Source organism: Ascaphus truei, chromosome 3 (genome assembly GCF_040206685.1).
Source record: "Ascaphus truei isolate aAscTru1 chromosome 3, aAscTru1.hap1, whole genome shotgun sequence".
In the NCBI taxonomy this organism is placed as follows: domain Eukaryota; kingdom Metazoa; phylum Chordata; class Amphibia; order Anura; family Ascaphidae; genus Ascaphus; species Ascaphus truei.
In genome coordinates, this window is record NC_134485.1 from 226,773,406 (window position 1) to 226,799,911 (window position 26,506).

A 26,506-nucleotide genomic window follows, 5' to 3' on the forward strand; every position below is an offset into this window, starting at 1 on the left:
GACAAAAGTAAAAAGTCTTTATGTTTTCCAAAAGTGTAATAAAGTTGTGCAGTTATAGAAAATGATGACAGTGGTACAATGATGTATTCCATTATTTATATTTTCTCGCAATCACAAGACCCAAAAGTTTTTACTCATATCATTACCAATCTCGTCCATTATAATGATCAAACTATGTATAGAGATGTTATAAAACAATTTAGTAGAATATACATGTAGGCAAGCTTTAAATCTGGATATACATGTAGCCAGGCTTCTCTCTTTGCACTTACAGCTGTTGCCAGGAATGCGTGAATGCTGTTGCTAAGGCCGCCGTCGCGTTGTTAAGGTCCCGGCGGCCCGAAGTGCAGGGTACAGTGAATATTGCTCGGCAGAATTGCGCATGCGCAGGAGACGCGCGCAAGGAGCTAACCTCACAGTTAGGGACATATCTCCCATGAGTATCAGGAGCGTCCCATGTGACATCAAGGAACCAATAGGGTTGGAGCATCTCCCCGCAAGGGATAGATATATGTGTGGGATGGCATACGCAGTTCAGTTGGTGTCGGGAGCAGCTAAAGAAAGGAGGTAGCGTGCAGGAGTCAGTGACTCTCTGCACTAGGCTAGCAGCCCCTACGACACTACAGCGGAGTATTGTAGGGACCGGCCCTAGTTAGGGACATTACCCTTATTATACAGCAAGTTTCTGAATAGACCCAGCCGACGCTGTGCGTACTGCCAGAGAGTTGGGCCTATACTGTCGTTACCGTTGCAGAGGCCTTTCGGGTGGGATCGCCCTGGATGGTGGTTGCGGTGTTCTTCCGTCCACCGATCCTTTGTGAAGTTCGATTGCAGACCCGAGCACTCGGGTAATCCCGTTCAGCAAGTGCACCAGCTTTACTGTTTAATCCTGTTACAGGACTAGTGACTGCGCAGTCATATGTGTTTTCTCCCTCAAAGGGTGTGGACAGATTGTGTGAGGATTATGGACACGGGGTGGGATCACCCAGTGTAAGGGGAAGGCGGATTGCTAACCGCAGTATTTAGTGTCCCCTCAAGGGAGGGACACCTGTTAATTGTTGTTAACCAGTAACCTGCAGTAAAGCCAGTTCTGTTTTGCCACTGTTCGTTTAATGTGATTATTTCCTGAGAGGGCCTTCTCCCACTCCGTTGGGATCCCTCCCAGGTGGAGGCGTTGCACCACGAGATAGTAATATATGTATTTCTCCCAAGGCTCCGCAGTGGAGACTTAGGTTCCTGAGAGCCACACAGGTTGCACAGCACGGCAGTAACGCTAGTATTCACAGGGAATACCCGTTACATACACTTGCCCTTTTTGTTTACTTTTTTATTTTCTGTTATACAAACACTATTTCTAACATGACAGCATTTATTTTGTACATATTGACCAATCTGCTTTACAAAACACCAAGGAGGCTATACTACTGTATATTATATTTTCTTTCTTTCTATAGAACCTATAGAACTTTGAGGACACAATTCCCTGACTAATATTGGTCATAGTTGTAACGGATTTTCTGAACCGGCCTGACCCACCCAATCTCATATTGGCCCCTGTGGTCTAACCAGTCCCCATTACAGTGTGATGTCTGGTGGTGCACCTGTTGGCAACAGGACTCCTGAGTCTCCCGCATGATGTTGTGTGGGGATTTGCCAACCCAGACAGGCAGCTGAGGTAGTGTGGTGCTTGAGTCCTACCTATATCCAGTACAGCGCCTCCACCTCATCAGGATCCCAGCGTCCGCTTGTGGATGGTCCTGGTGAGGAACTCCTCTGTGGTGCAGCCCCCTGCGTAATCACTCCACACTTACACACGAGGGTCTCTTTTCTCAGAGTCATCTTTATTAGTACGGTGGGCCAGCTGCCCTCCACAATGGGTGAATTTAGCCCTCCATTGTTCACCGTACCTCCCTTTGAAAGGTATATTCCTCCTAATGTAGGGATTCCCTATCCCCGTAGGGATATCTACCCTGCGCCAGGTCCCTGGTCACAGTCTCATTATTCATGCAGTGTATCTCAACTCTGAACTCCTCTAACTATTAACTACTACCTACTTCCTAACTTTTGATCAGTGCTGTGCCTTATGTATCCTCTGGGGGCTGACACAACTCTGACATCACCAACCAGGGAGTCAGAGCCTGTAACCACTCCCATCCATACATAGGGCACCTCACCAGGGTGTGAGGGCACACCTCCATGATTACTGCTGGCATGCCCATAACTTACCAGGCCTTACTGTCAGCAGGAGAGATGACTGCAGCCATTTTACAGCATGGCTAAATTCTCCCCCTGGTGAATCCCACCGACCCCGGCTGGGACCTAAATTTGAAGTACCTTTCTTCAGGAAGCACTGTAAAATGGAACACACATTATTATTATTATTATAACATCATCTGTATAACCCAACAAGTCACATTGCGCCAAGCACGCCCTGACCAGCAGCCACGAACCCGCGTAATGCTATCCATACCTCCTAATAGTAGTGCCGGGATCAGTTTTCTTAACCTCCCGACCCCCCATGTCCAAGACAGTTATACTGTAGTTACGCGGCAACCCCCTCTCAGGCCGGTATACTACTTTATGTTTGTACACACTTCGCCCGATACTCCATACCCTTATCAGGTGTTCAATCCTTTCTTCTGCCTTACTGCCAGTAATGGCACTCCCCTTGTTGACCATATACTCCTCTATGGTCTCCCTTAACCACTGGTCCCTGTTGTCCTCAATCTCCTGCATGAGGGGTTCAGGAACGTACGGGTACTCCAACCCATGGGAGTACTTATATTTTTCAGTGATCGCCTTTTCAGCCCTACTACTCCTAGTTAGGTTGGCGTTCCCTGCTCTCCCTGGTAATACCCAGGATAAGGGCTCATCGGGGTCTACAGGGTCGGACAATATATCAGGGCCCATGGGTTCTATTTCATTCCTGCCTATCATGAACCACCTGAATTGCATCTCCTTTTTCCTCTCGGCGGGCGTGAACTCCCCTTTAGCCCACCAGTAGTCCACGATGTCATCCTTCTCTAACAAGAACCGCGTGCGGTCCATCCATCCCACGTACCCCTCAAATAAAGGCGCCCACCAACGGGTCTCCCTAGGCATCTCGGGCCCAGACTCTAGAGAGTCTCCCTCATCTGTACCCCCCCAGGAGCATACACCAGAGGTCCCTGCGGAATGGGGCCTGGACCATCTCTCATGTTTTGGGGCCTCCACAGAAGGTATATCCGCCTCTTCAGGCACCCACCGGGACTTTGATACCTGTCCCAATTGTCCTCCTCCCCTTGAGCCACCCTCGGAAGCAAAGCTTCTCAGTCTTTCCCCAGTCTGGTTCTCACCAACCCCCAAGGACCCTTCCGACACCCCCAAACTGGATGATGATCCCCGGGAACAGGTGACTGGGACAGCGGCATTATCTAGGGCGTGGGGTTGGGCGTATTGGTAGGCGGTTGGCAGCCGCGGGGTTCCGACCCGTTTGCCGTCATCAGATTGTCCCGTACCACTGGACAGTGGTATCGCCGGTTGCGTCTCACCCTTCTCTGTCCGCCGCTTGCTCCGGGTCTTTTTAGTCGATCGGGAACCACCACCCGATCGCTGAGACGCGTGTCCTCTACTTCCGCTCGTTCCGCCACCTCCGCCGGAAACACCGTCATCGCTGGAGTCGGATACGCCGCCATCTTGGGATGGACCCCCATGCGGGATCTCTTCCTCCACGATCATGTCCGGAAGTCCGCCTGCGCCCACATGCGCCGTCCTGGCCTGGCACAGCCCCTCCTCCTTGAGCGGTGGTATCGGAGCCTGGCAAGGACAGGGACTATCCTTACCAGTCCGCAGGTTGGGCGTGGATCGCCCGTAGCCACGGGACCCGCCGGTCCCCGGAACAGATGGGCTCCGCCTCTCCGGTCTCCGCTCCACCGGTGACACTCGACTCCTTCCACTGTCACTTCCGGTAAGTGGTCTTTTTACCCCATTCCCTCCACCGGCCAGACCAGGGTACTAGTTTGTTCTTTGGGTCCCTCGTCCGAGGGATCCGCACTTAGGGTACTTGGGGTCGCCGAGCGCGGCAACCGCCTTCTTTTCTCTCGGTCGGTTACCGGACCGACCACTTCACACTCTTCTGGATCCGCACCCTTGGTCCATAGTGCACCGGGGGACTCGGCGGACAGCCTAGCCGTATTCCCCCCTGGGTCATTGTTCTGAATGGGCACGAAGGTGGGCATTGGCCACAGATATTGTGTGCCACACTGGGGACAGCGCGCCGCCGTGCCCATGGCGCCGCCGGGCAGTCTGCATTGCAGGCAGAGGCCCACTACTGTCTCCGCGCCCCCTACACGGATCACCAGTACCCCGCCGGGTACTGCGTAGGGCTGAGTTGATACCATCCGGTTCACATCTGGGGAGCAGGCCATGGTCTTGGTGGGAGCCACTTTTAACACTGGTCTGTTCTGGAAGCCGCGTGAGTGACCAACAGCGGTTGAATGGTCAGCCACTCCTTGGTTCAGCTCCGCCCTCATCTGACATAATTGGAATCCACCCCCAAGAGTAGCAATTATGGGCGGTGTCTCACAATGGGATAGGATGTCCTTTAATTGAGGCCGCACCTCTTTCAGTCCTACAGGGCGCGACCACAGCTTTCGCGCGCTTATCCCCAACAGGGTGGGGTTCCTCTTTTGCCGCCAACTCCAGCCGTTGTCTTTCAGCTGCCTTGCGTGCAAAGTATCCTTCTTTCTTGCACCCAATTTCAGCTGCCGGAACTACTTCTGGTAATGGGGCCGTCAGCGCACCAGCTCCTGGGCCCGCGGGATTCATACCCACGGAGCATAGCTGGAAACCACTCCCCCTGGTTGATATTAGGGGAGGGTCCCACAGACTAATTGGTTGACTCAGCACTGGGGCTGAGTGAGTTACTGTCCATGAAGGCACGGCCGCAGCTTTCGCGCCATACCCCCCATTAGGGCGAGGCTCTCCTGTTGGCGCCGCTTCTGGCCAATTCTTTGCAATCGTTGCGTCTGCAGAATGGCCTGCAATCGGCCCATGCGGTCTCCCAGGGAAGCGGGAGCCGCCATTTTGGGTTACACTGTCAGTCTGATCAATGAATGAGGTAGCGTTCATCTGTTTGCAAGTCAACTGACATTCACTCTCACTGTGTTCTCCTCCGGTCACAACAATGTCCTCAACACAGTCCTCCAGGGTAGCACCTCGGTGTCCTAGGCAGGACCAAAACGGGGCGGTTACGGCTCTCACTCCGCTCCAAAGCAGACTTGTGACAGACATGTCGACAACAGTTTGTTCTTCAGCGTGGCGCACTCCAGGTGTGCTTTCCCCATCAACCTCCGGTCGCCATTTTGGACTATCCGCACCGCGCGGATCCTCCATTCTTGCGGTCGCCATTTGCTCGTTGTACTCAGTAGGATTGTACATGGGGCTCCTCTCTGCGGGGCAGCCACCACACCGGTACAATAAAGATTTCTCTGATGCACCACCATGTGTACCTAATGTAGGCTGGACTCAGGTATGCACTACCTCAGGCTATGCTCACTCTCTCAGTGTCTGCTGTTTCTCCTTCCCCCCAGTCTGTGCTCCCTACGGTGAGTGGTCTGGAATGGGCTAGAGTACTCTGGGGCTTCCATGCAGTACTGGGGCGTCTACCTATCTTGGTTAGGCTAGCGCAGACCCTCTCCAGGATTCCTGACCACGTTAACAGGCTATCCCTTTAGGCATCCTACCAACTAGCACTACCTCAAGGTGACTAGGACAGCTATAGCCCGGCTCCAAACCCCCAACTCCTTTCAGGCCCCTAGGTCGTCCCTGCGAACTGACAAACTCCATCAGCCCCTGACTACCCCTAGGTCCGTCCCAACGCAGCACAAAGTGGCAGCAGACACTTCTCCCTGTTTCCAAGTGACCTAGCAAAAGCCTGTCCTGTTGACAGGTCCATCTCAGCAGCGCCTCCAAATGTAACGGATTTTCTGAACCGGCCTGACCCACCCAATCTCATATTGGCCCCTGTGGTCTAACCAGTCCCCATTACAGTGTGATGTCTGGTGGTGCACCTGTTGGCAACAGGACTCCTGAGTCTCCCGCATGATGTTGTGTGGGGATTTGCCAACCCAGACAGGCAGCTGAGGTAGTGTGGTGCTTGAGTCCTACCTATATCCAGTGCAGCGCCTCCACCTCATCAGGATCCCAGCGTCCGCTTGTGGATGGTCCTGGTGAGGAACTCCTCTGTGGTGCAGCCCCCTGCGTAATCACTCCACACTTACACACGAGGGTCTCTTTTCTCAGAGTCATCTTTATTAGTACGGTGGGCCAGCTGCCTTCCACAATGGGTGAATTTAGCCCTCCATTGTTCACCGTACCTCCCTTTGAAAGGTATAGTCCTCCTAATGTAGGGATTCCCTATCCCCGTAGGGATATATACTCTGCGCCAGGTCCCTGGTCACAGTCTCATTATTCATGCAGTGTATCTCAACTCTGAACTCCTCTAACTATTAACTACTACCTACTTCCTAACTTTTGATCAGTGCTGTGCCTTATGTATCCTCTTGGGGCTGACACAACTCTGACATCACCAACCAGGGAGTCAGAGCCTGTAACCACTCCCATCCATACATAGGGCACCTCACCAGGGTGTGAGGGCAAACCTCCATGATTACTGCTGGCATGCCCATAACTTACCAGGCCTTACTGTCAGCAGGAGAGATGACTGCAGCCATTTTACAGCATGGCTACATAGTTAATAGGGGAATAGTGACTGAACCAAGGTTACATAGAGCCAGCACTGAGAACCATGCAGTGTGTCAGTGATTACTGCCTGTTAGTGTCTATATACTATAGAATGTAAGGCATTTATTTCATATGTTTTATACATTCAATGCAAATCTCTACCATTGCACGTATACCAGGATAGACCAGGTGTTTTTGATGGGACACACAATAAAGACACATTTTGTTAACCTACACAGATATTGATATAAACCGTTATCATTTGCCTGTTGAATAAGTGCTCCCTAGCTCCTCTTATTGCTCCAGATATCCACTACACATATTATTCACTGTTGTAAGTGAAAACCCAAAATTACAGCAAAGGACATTGATACATTAACATTAAAAGGAGCATATTGAAAACATCAAAGCAAGATTTTTAAAGCCCAAATGCAGGAATCCCCTCTGATATAAAGTTTTATTTGTACCTTAATAGATCCAGGGGTCTTGTGGGGCTGCTTGTGTATTATTTTTGCACCGAATGATAACCTGGGGCAGCACTGCTAGATATAACCTAGATAGAACCTAATTTCCCTATTTTACTCCACATCCCCCATTTTTACTTTCCCCTGAATTCCATAGCATTATAACTCTAATTGTTTGTCTTTCTCATTCTCTTACCTATCTCTTTTTTTACATATTGCCTTTCTTATTTTGTATGTGGCTGCAATAGACCTGGGGAATCTGTGAAAGAGCATTGGTGGTTTACGGTACTCCATGTGTTAATAAAGAGAGGGGTCCTCCTCTTAAGTTTGTACAATTAAGACACATTGTACAGTGTGTTGAACTCACCTTTTTTTTCTTTCCTTTCTTCATTAACTCTTACTCGCCATAATATTTTGATAGTCCCTACAAAAAGTACTCTTCCTTTGAATAGCAAATGACCATTATAAAAATAACCTAAAATGTAATAAATACAATTGAACCTGTTAATTTAACCCTTAATTGCTGTTTATTGTTTCTGTTGTGTATATCTAAAGTACCATTTTAATTCTCAACAAAATATAGAGGGAAACCTGAGGGAGAAGAACTGGCCACTAAGCCAGTCATTTTGAGATTAGACTGGGCATGGCCAACTCACAGCCCCCATTTTGAGTGCTGGACCAATCATGAGGGCTATTCTGTGGGGAAACGTTTCCCCCAGGTTGTAATTCTGGTGAAAACTCATACATGAGATGTGAAGCTCAACTGTGATGCTCCTACTCCAGGCAGCCCCCTTCCAGTTATCCGTAAAATAGATTTGATATTTCTCATGGTTGGTGTTGACCAGAATACTTGGGATTGTAATTTCTAGGCAGAATACAGCGGTTAAATTTTTTTAGTTTATTTGGCCGGAGCCAACAGTAAGCAACACACAAAAGCATAACATTGCTTGCTAGGTGTAGGGCACTGCCAAAATTAGCTTACCCTGGATGCTGCCACAGAAAAGTCCTTATTCACTCCCAGTTCTACAGTCACAAGGAGAGACCGCTCCGTGTCGATACAGTCCACAGTTAAGTTAGCCTCTCAACATCAAAACTAACCTGAAACATCTGCGGAGCTCGGCTTGGCATCAACTTGCATAGTTTCCCAGCCTGTATTTCGAATCATGGAGAGTCGGATGCTGACCAATTAGAGGTGTCCGTTTCGGATGCCCCCATCACTCTGGAAAGCAGAGCCATTCCAGAATGAGGGGGGGCATCCGAAGTGGACCAATCCAAAGAGGGGGTGGAGTTAGTGCCAAAAGGAGGGTCCAAAGGGGCTGAACCTAGTAGAGTGGAATTTTACAACTGACCAATGGGAATTGCACCGGCAAGGCCAGGACCCGAATACCAGTAAGCAAGATCAGTTCCAGGTCTCCTGCAGGGTTAGATGTCTGTCGGAAGAGAACAATGCTCCAGCCTTGCAGTATGTACTCTCTGAGTAGGCGGGCATGTCCCTGACGAACCTCCCCATTGCACTGAACAGAAAAACATGGCCCACACAATGGCTAGCCCTCTTACTGATTGTATGCCTAATACTCAGTCTTTGTCACTGGTGCAAGCCCATAATAAGTCACACAGATAACCCAGAAACAGTTGAAAGACATACAGAAATATAAGTGACATATTACACGAGTTTTAGACACACTAACACTAGAATGACAAGATTAACACTTTACATTTGGTCGCTATTTTGACGGGCAGAGACGGCATGCTGACTTAACCTTCATTCTGAGTGCATGCTGCCCCTGCCACCACAATATTTTTTTATTACAAATATGGCTGCAAGTTTGCTAGAGAGAGAGAGCCAATGTCATCTCCTGATAAAGTTGTAGCTTTCTATTGCCCACTAGAGTGAGACTGACCGTTGTAGACAAATTGTTCTCCCAGACAAGTAGCCTTATCTGGGGAACTAAACTCCAATATATTGGCAAGTGGAGTTTTCTGCAGTTAAGAGCCACATAGTTGAGCTCCATGTGAGCCCCCAGATTTATTAAGGGGGAAAAAATATATACAGTATATATATATAAAAAAAAAAAAATAACTTGAGCACCTTCAGATCTTTACTTTTCAAAAAGCTTAAATAATGCTGAACGGGTTTACATACTGTAGTGTCAGTAGTGACAATTAGGCAGTTAACTGTACCTTAATCCATATCCCTTACATGTTGTGCACTATGATCATATTACATTTCTAATTATGTGTCCTATGTAAAAGAGGAAGACTTGCATGGAGTGAAACCTGACATGTGCAGGTTTATTAGTTATTAAATGTAAAAACAAAATCCTCTTTCCTTGTAATGGTTATTATAAAATCAATTCTTAATTGGACATAAATGAGACCATATAATTATTCCAGTAGGCGTTGACAGTGGAAATTCTTTTTTTTATAATTGCCAAGTATTTACTGAGGTTGGGTCACAGCATAGTAGTTCAATTCTAAAGGAAGGATTAAACTGTGATTGGAACATTAAATAATTCTGTATTTATCTTGTGTTTATTGCATTTCAATTTCCATGTTTAGCAGTGAAAAGTTATCTAAGGTCAAAAAGAGCAATTAATTGGAAGAACAAATTCTATTTTTGCAAGTCACGCATTTAGATGCTGATTTAACTGACGCTTGCTGTTTTACTGTTATAAAATGTATTTTGTTCCTCCTATTTTCAGTGTATTTTAATTTGCAAAAAAAAGAACAGCAGGATTAAAACTCCACTTACAATTACACTTTACTAACTAACGTAAATAAAGTTGTTGATTCTTTCTTAAAAATAATAATAATAATAAAAAAAAATATATATATATATATATATCCAAAAGAGAGCTCCTCTGTCCCCCCTGCTTAAATATTTTGACCCTAAGGGGCCATTCGCAAAGCAGTAATACAATCAGTGCACGACTTTGCATTGATTTATCCATGTCCCGCCTCCTACTCCTGCCGCTTTGGAGAGTACTGCGGTGGGACAGCTCCATCCCTTACAGCTGGTGCACGCCCTGGTTCTACAAGGACGTGAAGAAGTTTGTGAGGCAGAACAATCTGGAGGGAGTAAAACCAGACCTGTGGAAGCCCAAGGTCATCTACAAAATGATCAGGGCTAAAGACATCATGGAATCGGTCCCAGGTCTCCACCCCAACACCTTTGGAACGGTGTGGAGGAATGTGGCATCGAAAAGACTAATGAACAAACACAAAGACATTGCTTGGCAGGCCATACACGGGGGACTCCCTGTGAATGCAGACAAGTACCAGAGTAAACTCAGCCTCGTGAGGCACTGCCCCAGGTGCAACCCAGTGGAGGAAAGCATCATACACCTCTTCTGGAACTGCCCCTTTGCGCAGGCCTTGCTGCGCGCGCTGGACACTGACTTAAAGGATTATATACCGAGGAAGTGCGTCACGTACTACTCGGTGTTCCACGGACTTTTCACAGGAACACACACAGAGGACGCAATCGAAGCCGGTTGGCGTCTAATGTGCTGTTTCAAGGACGTTTTACTATTCGCCAGGGAACGTTTGATCAAGGGGAAGAAGAGGATGTCGGTACAGGACTGTTGCAGGCTGCTCCACAGCCTGCTCAAGGACTATTCCATCTTTGACGGCCCTGAGGAGGAGGACTAAACACCCCCCTCCCCACCCCCCTTACTCCCCCGCCCCAAAAGTTTTTCTGTGCAATAAAGTTAGAGATAATGTTTGTATGATATGTCATGTCTGTGGTGCGGTGCATACGTATAAATTCACTGCACCGCCGTGTTCGTCACAGTTTTTTTACTTTTGTGGAAACCATTAATAAAAATGTATGTGAGTTGTGTGGGATATGCACTGCGCCGTTGTTAACGTCGCGGTTTTTTTTCCGTTTGGAAAATGATTTATGTACTGTTATAATCTTGTTGTAAAGATTCGCTGCATAATAAAAGAATTTTCAAAACAAAAAGCTGTCTGTGGGTGGTTTTCTGGGTATGCACCTTAACCCTGGCTGTGCTCAAAGCTGTGACCATGCAGCAAGCTTAAGCCTATAGGGAACCATGTTAAAAATGGTTTTTGAGGCAAAAAGTAACACTGTGTGCTCATTTGCATGTCATTTCCCAGAATCCCTTGCTGCAGTGTAAGTGCTGTGTGCTGGGTGATAATGGGGAAAGGCGGGGTTGCAGACCTGCCTAAGACATGCAGATGAGCATACAGTTATATTTGCATATTTGCTTTCCTGTGGAGGGTTTTTGTCACTTGTTTTACTCACCATAACTTAACTCAGTATTATGGTATATATATATATAATATATATAATAAACCCCCCCCCCCCCACCCCCACCACCACCACCGCTGGGAGCCTGGGGTGGGATAATCCTCTTGCAGGAACAATACCAATAATACACACACTCAAGTATATACTAACAACCCTTACTGAACACAATAGTATTGATATCCTGTACCACATACACTACCGACACACTTAATCACACTGCGGCCAGATCCACAAGCCGGGAGATTTCCCGGCTTGCTAGTGGCCGCCCCTCGGCGTGCCGCGCGTCATAGATGCGCGGTCACGCGTATTCGGGAGCGTGCGCCCCCTGCACGCGCGTCCAGGGGCTCCCCGAGGGAGCCCTGGTGTCCCGCGATCGCGGGACAGCGGCAGGGGGTTCCGGGGGACCCGGCGGACCCGGCAGCGGTAGGGAGAGCGCCCCGATCGGAGGGCGCTCTTCCGCTGCTTCGGCGCGCGCCCGTCACTCTCGGGCGCGCGCCAGGCTACTGCTGCGGCCAAGAACGGGCAAATGCTCGAATAAACTTGGCCGCAGCAGTACTGTAGTAATATAGGCCCCATCCTGATACCACCAGTGAGTGTCCCCGAAGTACATTAGGTGCCAGGCACTAATACCCTGATGTTCCTCTTCCCAATGTCAAGGCCCACCCAAGTGTTGGAAATAGCGCTATCTCTTGAAATGTTGGTGCACTAGTTGGGTACCTGCCCGGGGCTCCAACACTGGGTATTGCAGAAGAAAAAAGAGGATCCATCTGATCCAACGTTGTCGTCCGTGATGGCGTCTGCCTCCGCGTGGGGTGAATTCTGGCATGGATAATATCACCTTACCGGCTTTATGTAGATGTAGACCATGTTGATGGTCTGGTCCCTGACCACAGGCTGTAGTCACCGCGTGGCGTCTCACCGGTGCTGTTCCTGACTATATGCAGCTACTGGGGAAAAGTCCCTAACTATGGGCTTACGCTATTGCAGCCACAAGCTACAGTGAGTCGGGGCCTAACTGGGGTCTAAGGGGGAAGATCTGGCCTAGTCCAGGGAAGCACGGCTCCTTGGACACTATCTGCTCCTCAGAGGTCCCTCTTCCGACTGGCGTGGTGTTGACTCGCCAAAAGTATTATTTCCTGACTGCAGGGGAATGCTGCAGCCCGATTGGCTGTTTGGGATCAGATGGCTGCCGCCACTGGTTCTGCTAGGGGTTGTAGTCCCCTGTGGAGTCCTGTTGTAATTGCCGCCGCTTGCGCTTGCACTGTGCATGTGCGAGGAGTCCCAAGATGGCCGCTGCAACAGAAAACACTGCACTGCGCATGTGCAAGCAATACCAAGATGGCGGCGGCCTGCAACGGGAGCCGCCGATGCCTCCGGTGACGTGCTCGTCTGCCACAACACTCGGCACATCCCCCTGCTGCAACGGAGGAATGCGGGGCTCCAGGGAAAGGGACCCTGCTACATATACATATATAAACACACATATATATATATATATATATATATATATATATATATGACACTGCGTGCTCATTTGCATGTCATTTCCCAGAATCCCTTGCTGCAGTGGAAGTGCTGTATGCTGGGTGATAATGGGGAAAGGCGGGGTTGCAGACCTGCCTAAGACATGCAGATGAGCATACAGTTGTATTTGCATATATATATATATATATATATATATATATATATATATATATATATATATATATATATATACATACTGTATATGCTTTTATTTCAACTTTGATTTATTTAAATTAAGTTTTATTGTGAAAAGATAAGACAAGGCACAGGACATATTGTAATTTACATTACAAAACTTCTTCCCATTTTCCAATTACTGCAGGTATGTTAAATACAAATGTAAGTGGGTCTAATGTTTTTGGAGTATTTGCATGAAATTCAAAACAGCATAGATAGTGAATCTGCACAAATAAAAATAGGTCGCTTCAATTGCCATAGATGTTTGTTACTGTACAGTACATTGGCTATTGTGCCACTGTCTTAAAAATAGCCTACTGGTCATTTGTAGAGTTCCACCACAATTAGTTTGTTTTGCTTCAGTGCCAAAACATATGCTAAATTGGTGGATTGAAATGTATATTTCTAATGCAGTTTTTACTTGAAAACATAATTTTGGGAAAATACAGACAAATTATGATCTGGTTCCTTTACCTCAGATATTTTTTTTTATTGCGTCACATCCCCATGTACTGTATCTTCTTGAAGGACTGAAATTGCTCAATTTTCTCTCTCAAACTAAATGTGTCATCAAGTTACAATTGGCACTATATACCTCAGCTTAGCTATTTGAAAATATCACTGTAACACTGATAGGACTGAACAGAACATTAAACAGCTTATTCAAAAAAACACACAAGCTACAATAAACTTGTACTGCTTTCTGTGAGCTACAATAAACACATATTTGTGGAAAGCCTTTTTGCGTGTGTTTTGCTACAGTGCACATATTAGACAGCGCAGGAATGTAATTCAAGTCTAGTGGAAACAGGTACTTGCTACAACTTTGTAAGTTAAGCTCTTGGACTACAACAAATTATTTCTTAAAATATATAGTCAATAATGTGAAGAAAATAGTATAATAGTATAATATTAGAGGTAATATAGTATGTTACACATAATGTCAGTGCACTGCTATAAAAGACACAAAAACCTATTTTAGTAGCCTAGATAACCCACTTATCGTTTTTTTTTTGCAGTTATCAGCCAAAAATAGCTACAGCTATTCAAAAAACCTTGATACAGTAAGTGGGCAGCGAAAGCATTTTATCGCCATTTTTGGCTCTTGTCCAAACAGTGCAAGGTGTGCAGCAATAAGACCCTAATCGACAGTTTTTGAAAATCGTGCAATTCTAGTAGCCTTGATTAGGTTGTCGAGGCTACTAGAATGGGGATTTTACCCCAAATTCGTCTTGACAGAAAAAGTTGACGTGAAGCTGTTGGGAAAGCGGTAAGAGAGGGACTTAGAAAAAAAGTGCATTTTCCTGCATCGGATTGATGCTGATACACATTAATATCAGCACCGGAGGCCCCGGCATCAATCAGATGCGAGACAAATGCATTTACAGGTAACTTCATTACCTTAAAAAGCGGGTAATCAGGCGGTGCTCAGCTGCCGTCAGGATATGAAACAGGGAGTCCACACGCTGTAAGTCTAAAAGTCCATGTTTAATGAGTGCATGACAGCACAGAACAAACTGCTACAAGGTACTTCTTGACGAAACGCGTCAAGAAGTACCTTGTAGCAGTTTGTTCTGTGCTGTCATGCACTCATTAAACATGGACTTTTAGACTTACAGCATGTGGACTCCCTGTTTCATATCCTGACGGCAGCTGTGCACCGCTTGATTACCCGCTTTTTACTGTCTCATTTACATGGGCTGGAGCACGCAACAGAGTACCCGGTTCAGAGTACTTTCAATTCATCCAGTGATCGGAAGGCGATGTGTCAAGATCGTGAGTACTTACCTTTCTTGTTCTCCCCGCAGTGGGACTGCTCTGTGTGTGTGAAAAACCTTGGGTCAGTGAGGACAGTGGCGGGGGATTGCGGTGTGTTTGGCCGGTCATAGTCTCCTGGCTGGAGACACGGCACCGCCGTTTATATCTATCCCCCTTACCACTTAAACACCCCACCCAGCAAAAAAGCTGTTATCACACAGAGCACACACAAGACTTATCTTTGCTCATTACTTTATATGGTTGGACTATGAAGGGGAACCGTTTATACTGTACATTATATATCCAGTGGATTTCGTCTGGATCATGTGTAGTGATTATTTGTGCACAATTCTAGCAGCATCAGTCATACCCTGAAGCAATTCTGGGACACTTTGCAACTTCATTACCTTAGCGGCTAACCGCTAAAGCAATGAAGGGGTTAACTACCAGTGCCATGTTTATTGTGGGTAGCAGGGGTGGTTGAAGGTGGTATTTGGCCCTTCATGGGTGTTTAGACCTTGTGGGGGGTTGCGGGTGGATTTAACCCCTTCATTACCTTAGCGGTTAATACCACTAAGGTAATGAAGGTATTAACACCTCCCGCTACCGACCTGGTAGGTATAAACACACAGCAAGGCCCAAATGCCAACTTCACCCACCCTCGGTACCCACAATAAACATTCAAAAACACAACACCCCTACTACCCACCTCCTCTACCGCCAACAACCCCCCCCCCCCCAACAAATACAGTACAGTACAGTACAATAATGGCAAAATTACTATTATCTAGATATGAATAATAGTTAATTTGCCCATTCTAAATCAAACATTAGCCAGCCAGCTTAAATAAAGTAAATAAAACTTCTACTTACCCCTGCCATAATGAAGGGCATCCTCAGCACTTTACTCCAAGTCCATGTCCTCAGTTGGCAGCAAGAGTACAATAAAAAATACAATACAATCTAATTGCCCCTAATCCCTTAATCACCTTAGCGGTTAATAAGTGGTATAGTAATTAAGGGGACAACTCCCCTCCCCCGTTACCCACCTGGGAGCCCTAACCACCCAGGTGCCACTATATTCACCTTTTATCCATTGATTGGCACACTGGTACATCATACACATATAATATGGGAATGATAAGCCACTATAGCAATCAATGACCAACCTATTAAAAAAAAAATCATCAAGCACAAAAATGCACAACAATTAAAGAAATAAACAAGCACATACAGTAAATACCACAAGAATAAAAGAACTAAAAAGCCTTAACTACACATCAATAAAAGTAATCTAACACCAAAACGGCAAAAGAATAAAAATGATGTTCTCCCAAAATACTAGAATACAATTAAATAAACAACTAACCAACAAAACAATTAAAGAAATAAAAACGCTAACCAATCCAAAAATGTAATAAAAACAAGCCATCCAAATACATAACCATTTAGTCAAAACAATAAACATAAATATAAAAAATAACAATCAATTCAGAACAAGCATTTGCCAAAAATGCATGGCCTGTCACTGAATGTATCTGTACCCTAAAGGGGCACAGATTAATACATTAGCAATCAGTGGGCAATCAAAAGCATAAAAAGAAAATAATACAATAAAAATACTGAAAAAGGACAATTACATATGTAGCAGGGTACCCTCCCTTGTCCTAACTGACAGTGGTCCCGTCGCGTGAGAGGGTTTGGTGAGCTGTGTTAGCCATATTGTGCAGCCACATACATGTGGACTGTGTGTAAGGCAGCAGCCATCTTGATGTTGGCGCTGCAGGAAAGGGAGGTCCTGTCGTTCAGGATTTTCTCCGCGCACTGGAGATGGTGTGGTCAGTCCTGACGGAGCCGGCAAAGGGAGTTGTGTCTCGCGAGCTAGTCAAGCCCCCCAGACGAGGCCAGACCCATTCCCCGTAGGCTCCAGGTAGTTTCACCTACACAGTAGTTGATGTATTGTAGGGCCGGTCATAGTAAGAGATTTGCCCCCTTAGTATACCGACGACTCAGCAGAGCAGACGAAACCACAGCGGAGGCTTCCCCAGGCCTGGCAGAATTGGAATCGCTCTGAGGCAGTGATTCACAGTACAGGCATTACAATACACAAGGAATTATTAAAACCTATGAGCACATGTTGGGAAGAGGAATCAGTGCCCAAAGAATTTACAATCTTAGAGACCAATGGATTATCACTTGATTTATGTAACAACATGTCACGTGTGGCACACCTATGAGAAAATTACCTGCATATGGGACAAGGGTTAACACTGTGCTCGCAAGAGGTCCCACTGTTCACCTCCACAAAGGTCCCACAAATTGACAATATCTCCCCCTATGGGAGAAGGGTTAATATACAGCCCGCAAGTCACCCCAATTTTCACCTCCACATAGGTCCCTGAAATTAGTAATATCTCCACTAAATTCTTCCCCATATACAGTACCACCTGTCACGAACAGCACATGAGTGGACACATGACTTAGATATGCAATCAGGGTTAATACACATGGCTACTCTAGCCAACTCACCTTTCGCCTTCGCAAGGTACCTCCAATGAGTTGATATTAACCCCTTACTCAATTGCCATTGCAATCATATCTATATGCTTCCACCACCCAAGATATGCAAATAAAAATAAGATGTAAAATTAATATATTTGCCAGGGTCCCAGGTCCCGGTTTATTATAGAAAAAACTATGCACTTTAACACAGAAAAATCCGTTGTAACAAAATGTGTCCGAAAATGTCAATATTCTCTCCAGAGTGTGCAACAGTTGATTCACAGCCCAAAGCTTCACTGATGAAATGTTTTAATATATATAAAAATACAGTGCTTAGATTACAGAAAAGGGATTACAAGAAAATACAATTGCAATAAATGCAGAACAGTTTCTCAAAATAAAAAGTTAAAAAAGAAACAGAAAACCCTATAGATTACTCAAATGCTATAGGTTTTTTCCCAGAGACGTCACTGGCTCAGGAACATGAGATTCACTTGTTTGCTTCAAACACACCTGTGTTGAAATCTGATTTGCATAATCTTTGCTGAGATTTAAATACATTCTTTCTCTATGGAAACAACATTAGGCCACTCTCATAGTAAATCAGCTGTTAGATTGACAGTTTTATGACAGAGTAAAAAAAAACTTTACAAACAACGTTTAAAATTCTCTTCAATATCTGACTGCCCTAATAACTTTCCTTAACTAATACTTACACACACTTGGGTCACATCTATACATTCAGGCGCTCATGGTGAACGCAACAAGATTAAGCATGACCGTCTTACCCCTAAAACATACAGGACCCCTATAAGCTCATATTGAACCCCCAAAATAACCACAACATATATATATGCGTATGTGTGTCAAAGGGGAGTGCTACTGAGCATGGCAATGTATATTTAAAACCAGAGACAGAACATGAAACACAGACAGAGCTCAGTGCTACATCCAATGAAACTAATACACGGTACAGTGCCTAAAGATATATATATGTATCTATATATATATCTATATATATATATCTATATATATCTATATATATATATAGATATATATAGATATATATATCTCATATATATATATATATATATATATATATATATACATATAGCATACAGTTGTATTTGCATATTTGCTTTCCTGTGGAGGGTTTTTGTCACTTTTTTTACTCACCATAACTTAACTCAGTATTATGGTATATATATAGGCAATACGATACCGCATCAAGATGAATTATCAGAGGCAGCACTCCAAATGGTAGTCAAAATATTGTATTGAATCAACAAGACATCATTCCAACGTTTCGGCCCACAAACGGGACCTTTATCAAGGTGATGTGCTAAACCTGACGTGTCTCTAATCATTATATGCCACTCGGTGCCATGGATACACACGTGTAATTCTTAGCATGTGCCACAGATGACATCACATGATATTCTCGTTTTTAATAAAGTCCTTCAATAAGGGTATAACCTGTGGGTCACCCCTCTCTGGAATGTACCATAAATTATTCACAAACAAAGATGCTGACAGAATAGTATCTGATTAGCATCTACGACTCCCTATCCCCGACTTGTGTCACTTTTAGTGGGCTATCTATGACAATCCCCCCCCCCCCCCCAATTAAGTCCTCTTTGAAGATCCCAGACCCCGGAATGGTCTCGACCTGTCATAAACACAAAATATATTGTATTTTTTAAATAAAACTCCAATCACATTAACCCCTGAAGCACCAGATAGTGTAAAATACATAATATCTCATGACATTATCATGACACAACATGTACTGTACTAGTTTACCAAATAAATGGTAGTTTTTTTTTAACCAAAGTACTTGAATTAATTTCCTGTCTCGCAGAAAATGTTTGTATGTACAGTATTAATCAGCTGTTCAAGGTCACACCAGTTTGATCTCAGAAGAAATGTTTGTGTTTGAACCTCAACCTGTGGTAATTGATTGATTGAACTAAAGCAAGTTTATAACATTACATCATTCTTTTAATCACTGTGAAAAGAAAAAATACCTCACAGTAGCTTTATTGATACAGTTAAAATCTAACAATTATTTTGAACTAGAAAACTGCATATTGTCTAGTGTACACAGACTAGATCAGTGATTTCCAACTTTTTTTTGGTTAAGGAACACTATAATTATATTGTGAAATTTTGCGGAACCCCAACCCTCTCTAATTGCGAGTCTGAGATCAGATACATTGTAAGGGACCCTAACCCTCTCTAATAGCGCGTCTGATATCAGATGCATTGTAAGGGACTTGTAAGGTAATTGTTGGGAAGAGGAATCAGTGCCCAAAGAATTTACAATCTTAGAGACCAATGGATTATCACTTGATTTATGTAACAACATGTCACGTGTGGCACACCTATGAGAAAATTACCTGCATATGGGACAAGGGTTAACACTGTGCTCGCAAGAGGTCCCACTGTTCACCTCCACAAAGGTCCCACAAATTGACAATATCTCCCCCTATGGGAGAAGGGTTAATATACAGCCCGCAAGTCACCCCAATTTTCACCTCCACATAGGTCCCTGAAATTAGTAATATCTCCACTAAATTCTTCCCCATATACAGTACCACCTGTCACGAACAGCACATGAGTGGACACATGACTTAGATATGCAATCAGGGTTAATACACATGGCTACTCTAGCCAACTCACCTTTCGCCTTCGCAAGGTACCTCCAATGAGTTGATATTAACCCCTTACTCAATTGCCATTGCAATCATATCTATATGCTTCCACCACCCAAGATATGCAAATAAAAATAAGATGTAAAATTAATATATTTGCCAGGGTCCCAGGTCCCGGTTTATTATAGAAAAAACTATGCACTTTAACACAGAAAAATCCGTTGTAACAAAATGTGTCCGAAAATGTCAATATTCTCTCCAGAGTGTGCAACAGTTGATTCACAGCCCAAAGCTTCACTGATGAAATGTTTTAATATATATAAAAATACAGTGCTTAGATTACAGAAAAGGGATTACAAGAAAATACAATTGCAATAAATGCAGAACAGTTTCTCAAAATAAAAAGTTAAAAAAGAAACAGAAAACCCTATAGATTACTCAAATGCTATAGGTTTTTTCCCAGAGACGTCACTGGCTCAGGAACATGAGATTCACTTGTTTGCTTCAAACACACCTGTGTTGAAATCTGATTTGCATAATCTTTGCTGAGATTTAAATACATTCTTTCTCTATGGAAACAACATTAGGCCACTCTCATAGTAAATCAGCTGTTAGATTGACAGTTTTATGACAGAGTAAAAAAAAACTTTACAAACAACGTTTAAAATTCTCTTCAATATCTGACTGCCCTAATAACTTTCCTTAACTAATACTTACACACACTTGGGTCACATCTATACATTCAGGCGCTCATGGTGAACGCAACAAGATTAAGCATGACCGTCTTACCCCTAAAACATACAGGACCCCTATAAGCTCATATTGAACCCCCAAAATAACCACAACATATATATATGCGTATGTGTGTCAAAGGGGAGTGCTACTGAGCATGGCAATGTATATTTAAAACCAGAGACAGAACATGAAACACAGACAGAGCTCAGTGCTACATCCAATGAAACTAATACACGGTACAGTGCCTAAAGATATATATATGTATCTATATATATATCTATATATATATATCTATATATATCTATATATATATATAGATATATATAGATATATATATCTCATATATATATATATATATATATATATATATATACATATAGCATACAGTTGTATTTGCATATTTGCTTTCCTGTGGAGGGTTTTTGTCACTTTTTTTACTCACCATAACTTAACTCAGTATTATGGTATATATATAGGCAATACGATACCGCATCAAGATGAATTATCAGAGGCAGCACTCCAAATGGTAGTCAAAATATTGTATTGAATCAACAAGACATCATTCCAACGTTTCGGCCCACAAACGGGACCTTTATCAAGGTGATGTGCTAAACCTGACGTGTCTCTAATCATTATATGCCACTCGGTGCCATGGATACACACGTGTAATTCTTAGCATGTGCCACAGATGACATCACATGATATTCTCGTTTTTAATAAAGTCCTTCAATAAGGGTATAACCTGTGGGTCACCCCTCTCTGGAATGTACCATAAATTATTCACAAACAAAGATGCTGACAGAATAGTATCTGATTAGCATCTACGACTCCCTATCCCCGACTTGTGTCACTTTTAGTGGGCTATCTATGACAATCCCCCCCCCCCCCCAATTAAGTCCTCTTTGAAGATCCCAGACCCCGGAATGGTCTCGACCTGTCATAAACACAAAATATATTGTATTTTTTAAATAAAACTCCAATCACATTAACCCCTGAAGCACCAGATAGTGTAAAATACATAATATCTCATGACATTATCATGACACAACATGTACTGTACTAGTTTACCAAATAAATGGTAGTTTTTTTTTAACCAAAGTACTTGAATTAATTTCCTGTCTCGCAGAAAATGTTTGTATGTACAGTATTAATCAGCTGTTCAAGGTCACACCAGTTTGATCTCAGAAGAAATGTTTGTGTTTGAACCTCAACCTGTGGTAATTGATTGATTGAACTAAAGCAAGTTTATAACATTACATCATTCTTTTAATCACTGTGAAAAGAAAAAATACCTCACAGTAGCTTTATTGATACAGTTAAAATCTAACAATTATTTTGAACTAGAAAACTGCATATTGTCTAGTGTACACAGACTAGATCAGTGATTTCCAACTTTTTTTTGGTTAAGGAACACTATAATTATATTGTGAAATTTTGCGGAACCCCAACCCTCTCTAATTGCGAGTCTGAGATCAGATACATTGTAAGGGACCCTAACCCTCTCTAATAGCGCGTCTGATATCAGATGCATTGTAAGGGACTTGTAAGGTAATTGTTGGGAAGAGGAATCAGTGCCCAAAGAATTTACAATCTTAGAGACCAATGGATTATCACTTGATTTATGTAACAACATGTCACGTGTGGCACACCTATGAGAAAATTACCTGCATATGGGACAAGGGTTAACACTGTGCTCGCAAGAGGTCCCACTGTTCACCTCCACAAAGGTCCCACAAATTGACAATATCTCCCCCTATGGGAGAAGGGTTAATATACAGCCCGCAAGTCACCCCAATTTTCACCTCCACATAGGTCCCTGAAATTAGTAATATCTCCACTAAATTCTTCCCCATATACAGTACCACCTGTCACGAACAGCACATGAGTGGACACATGACTTAGATATGCAATCAGGGTTAATACACATGGCTACTCTAGCCAACTCACCTTTCGCCTTCGCAAGGTACCTCCAATGAGTTGATATTAACCCCTTACTCAATTGCCATTGCAATCATATCTATATGCTTCCACCACCCAAGATATGCAAATAAAAATAAGATGTAAAATTAATATATTTGCCAGGGTCCCAGGTCCCGGTTTATTATAGAAAAAACTATGCACTTTAACACAGAAAAATCCGTTGTAACAAAATGTGTCCGAAAATGTCAATATTCTCTCCAGAGTGTGCAACAGTTGATTCACAGCCCAAAGCTTCACTGATGAAATGTTTTAATATATATAAAAATACAGTGCTTAGATTACAGAAAAGGGATTACAAGAAAATACAATTGCAATAAATGCAGAACAGTTTCTCAAAATAAAAAGTTAAAAAAGAAACAGAAAACCCTATAGATTACTCAAATGCTATAGGTTTTTTCCCAGAGACGTCACTGGCTCAGGAACATGAGATTCACTTGTTTGCTTCAAACACACCTGTGTTGAAATCTGATTTGCATAATCTTTGCTGAGATTTAAATACATTCTTTCTCTATGGAAACAACATTAGGCCACTCTCATAGTAAATCAGCTGTTAGATTGACAGTTTTATGACAGAGTAAAAAAAAACTTTACAAACAACGTTTAAAATTCTCTTCAATATCTGACTGCCCTAATAACTTTCCTTAACTAATACTTACACACACTTGGGTCACATCTATACATTCAGGCGCTCATGGTGAACGCAACAAGATTAAGCATGACCGTCTTACCCCTAAAACATACAGGACCCCTATAAGCTCATATTGAACCCCCAAAATAACCACAACATATATATATGCGTATGTGTGTCAAAGGGGAGTGCTACTGAGCATGGCAATGTATATTTAAAACCAGAGACAGAACATGAAACACAGACAGAGCTCAGTGCTACATCCAATGAAACTAATACACGGTACAGTGCCTAAAGATATATATATGTATCTATATATATATCTATATATATATATCTATATATATCTATATATATATATAGATATATATAGATATATATATCTCATATATATATATATATATATATATATATATACATATAGCATACAGTTGTATTTGCATATTTGCTTTCCTGTGGAGGGTTTTTGTCACTTTTTTTACTCACCATAACTTAACTCAGTATTATGGTATATATATAGGCAATACGATACCGCATCAAGATGAATTATCAGAGGCAGCACTCCAAATGGTAGTCAAAATATTGTATTGAATCAACAAGACATCATTCCAACGTTTCGGCCCACAAACGGGACCTTTATCAAGGTGATGTGCTAAACCTGACGTGTCTCTAATCATTATATGCCACTCGGTGCCATGGATACACACGTGTAATTCTTAGCATGTGCCACAGATGACATCACATGATATTCTCGTTTTTAATAAAGTCCTTCAATAAGGGTATAACCTGTGGGTCACCCCTCTCTGGAATGTACCATAAATTATTCACAAACAAAGATGCTGACAGAATAGTATCTGATTAGCATCTACGACTCCCTATCCCCGACTTGTGTCACTTTTAGTGGGCTATCTATGACAATCCCCCCCCCCCCCCCAATTAAGTCCTCTTTGAAGATCCCAGACCCCGGAATGGTCTCGACCTGTCATAAACACAAAATATATTGTATTTTTTAAATAAAACTCCAATCACATTAACCCCTGAAGCACCAGATAGTGTAAAATACATAATATCTCATGACATTATCATGACACAACATGTACTGTACTAGTTTACCAAATAAATGGTAGTTTTTTTTTAACCAAAGTACTTGAATTAATTTCCTGTCTCGCAGAAAATGTTTGTATGTACAGTATTAATCAGCTGTTCAAGGTCACACCAGTTTGATCTCAGAAGAAATGTTTGTGTTTGAACCTCAACCTGTGGTAATTGATTGATTGAACTAAAGCAAGTTTATAACATTACATCATTCTTTTAATCACTGTGAAAAGAAAAAATACCTCACAGTAGCTTTATTGATACAGTTAAAATCTAACAATTATTTTGAACTAGAAAACTGCATATTGTCTAGTGTACACAGACTAGATCAGTGATTTCCAACTTTTTTTTGGTTAAGGAACACTATAATTATATTGTGAAATTTTGCGGAACCCCAACCCTCTCTAATTGCGAGTCTGAGATCAGATACATTGTAAGGGACCCTAACCCTCTCTAATAGCGCGTCTGATATCAGATGCATTGTAAGGGACCTCAACCCTCTAATAGTGAGTTGTAGATCAAATGCATTGTAAATTCTTCTGTATTTGGTTTAACAGACTGGACTAGTGGTTTACAATGTTTTTTTCATTAAGGAGCCCTATAATTAGATTGTGAAATTCTGCAGAACCCCAACCCTCTCTAATAGCAAGTCTGACATCAGATGCATTGAAAGGAACCCCAACCCTCTCTAATAGTTTGTCTGAGATCACATGCATTGTAAATTCTTCTGTATTTGGTCGAATTTTCAAATCCTAGTCCTGGGAATCCTGGTTGAAAAACCCTGAACTAGAGGAGTATTTAGTTCTAATACTTGCACAAATTCATGCTTTTCATGAGAACTGTATTGGAAACGTTTGGTAATGTTACTTCTCATTCATTTTGTCCAATAAAAATATGCTTTAGTAAACGTTGTGACAGAAACCAGGGGATGGTAATAAATTCCGTATATAGGGCTCCCAGGATACTAGACAGTTTCTATCCTGTTTGGCCTGGGAGTGCAGCCTTATAATACATACACTCCATCCCACAGTTTGGCAAGCGCTGGAACTGAGGGATGAGAGATCCAGACCAGAGTTTGTCTGCTGCCTGATTTCTGTCACCTATCATGCTAATTAGGAATCAGGTATGAAAGACTGATTTCCTGTTTGCTCTGGTCTCCCCACAAGAGCCAGGAGGCTGGAAGGCTGCTGAACTACAGAGGGGAGAAGCCTCTTCCCCAAACAGGTTCAATCTTTCTGTTCATTTGTGTAAGACTGCAAAAGTACCGTGTTTTGATGTTGGAAGTGGAAAAGCCACTTCCAACCCTGAGTCAGGGATATCTAAGTTAAGTTATCGCTCAGGTGAGCAGCTTTTGTTTTGATCTGTTTTCTGTTGTATGCACTGTGGCAGTCTCAGTGCCTGGGACTGAATAAACCAGGCATAGCCTGTTTAAAGGAACAGTACGTGACGCCTCATCATTTAACCTACCCTAAAAGACCGTGTTCTAAACAGTCCCGGACAAACGACGGAGCCCCGGAGTAAGCCGTTTGTCACATATGGTGGAGAATGCGGGCAGAGCACTAGGGGGTCTGCGGGTTAAAGAACTTTGAAAGAAAAAAAAAAAAAAAGTTTTTTTTTCATCCTCTGCAAACAAGATGGAAGACGTGGTGGGTGCGCTGGTACGCAATGTTGCTGCCCAGAGAGACGCGAATGAAACCCAGCAACAGCTGTTAATAGCCCAGCAAGAAACTAATGCAAACCAGCAGCAGACGAATGCAGCCCAGCAACAGCTGCTAATAGCCCAGCAAGAGATTAATGCAAACCAGCAACAGGCGAATGCAAACCAGCAACAGACGAATGAAGCCCTGCAAAACGCGAATGCAAACCAGCAAGAGACAAACCGCTTGCTGAGAGAGGAGCAACAGCGGTTCGCTCAGGGCTTACAGCAGGAACTCGAGATCCTGAGGGGGACTATCCGTAACCTTCCACTGGCAGCGGCAGCCCCAGTTCCGAA

The 26,506-nt window shown here is 43.4% G+C and overlaps 1 protein-coding gene across 3 annotated transcripts in view; it reads left to right on the forward strand.

Annotated features, from left to right (window-relative positions):
* Positions 1–26,506, forward strand: part of CFAP47 (cilia and flagella associated protein 47) — a 663,944-nt gene that overhangs the window by 606,742 nt on the left and 30,696 nt on the right. The gene's annotated exons all lie outside the window — the stretch shown is intronic.